General features: G+C 29.3%; 1 protein-coding gene across 1 annotated transcript in view; it reads left to right on the top strand.

Annotated features, from left to right (window-relative positions):
- Positions 1 to 936, top strand: part of LOC119586318 (inositol 1,4,5-trisphosphate receptor-like) — a gene marked incomplete at its 5' end in the record, with an annotated part of 125,834 nt that overhangs the window by 49,933 nt on the left and 74,965 nt on the right.

Below are 936 nucleotides of genomic sequence, written 5' to 3'. Positions count from 1 at the left end.
AAAACTAGTATTTGTTGATTAATACCTAATATTATGCTTCCTCTGATGTATAATGACATTTTATGAGAAAATGCTTTGCATGTTACATAAGAGCTCAAGGTTGTAAAGAAAGTGAAGTTTACTATTTAAAATATAAAAAAGAAATAAATTTCTGTCCTTCGTTGTTCACAGTACTAGTAGTAACTCCTCTTTGCATTCCAGCCCTTCTCAAAAAAATCGGTGAATATTTTGAAACACAGTGAAAGACAGCTGTGCCTCATTTTCTACATTTATCCCCTCTTCCCTTAAAGTAGCTTCATAACTTGGTCAATATAAAATATATTATTGTATTCTCATTATTATCTTAAAAATCTTTAGAGTAATGTATCTTCAATGTGATGCAATGAAACTGAACCACAAAGATCACTTGCTTGATGATATATAATGTTTGTATATGAGCCATGATATTTTGTATTTATTGTTGTTTAGATTTGTTCATGGAGTATTGTTGTTATGAGATAAATATTTGAAGCAGAATAGTGAAGGAGAAATTTCCAGTATATTATGTCGTTTAATTGTGTTAGAGAACATTATATATGAATTTTAAGAGGATTAGTAAACATTCAGTTCATTTAGATAAATTTCTTATGGCATTGCTTTGAATTTAATAAAACTAATCTTGAGAAATGTATAGAATAGATTAGAGTGTAAGCTAAAGGACTTTGCATATTTGTGTACACCAAACCCTCTGCTGTCACTCCTAATAGTGTTAGTGAAAATTTGTGATAGCAAAACATGAAAATTAATGGCAGTAATTGTAATTGGTTCTTGGGCAGATCTACCCAAATATTTTGATAATATAATCCTCTAAACCAGGGGTTCTCAAACTTTTTAACTCATTGATCCCCAATAGAGTTTCACATTTTGAAGGAGGAAAAAAAACATAATTATAAAATC

This window comes from Penaeus monodon, chromosome 21 (assembly GCF_015228065.2).
Source record: "Penaeus monodon isolate SGIC_2016 chromosome 21, NSTDA_Pmon_1, whole genome shotgun sequence".
In the NCBI taxonomy this organism is placed as follows: domain Eukaryota; kingdom Metazoa; phylum Arthropoda; class Malacostraca; order Decapoda; family Penaeidae; genus Penaeus; species Penaeus monodon.
This window is presented reverse-complemented; position numbering and strand designations above follow the sequence as displayed.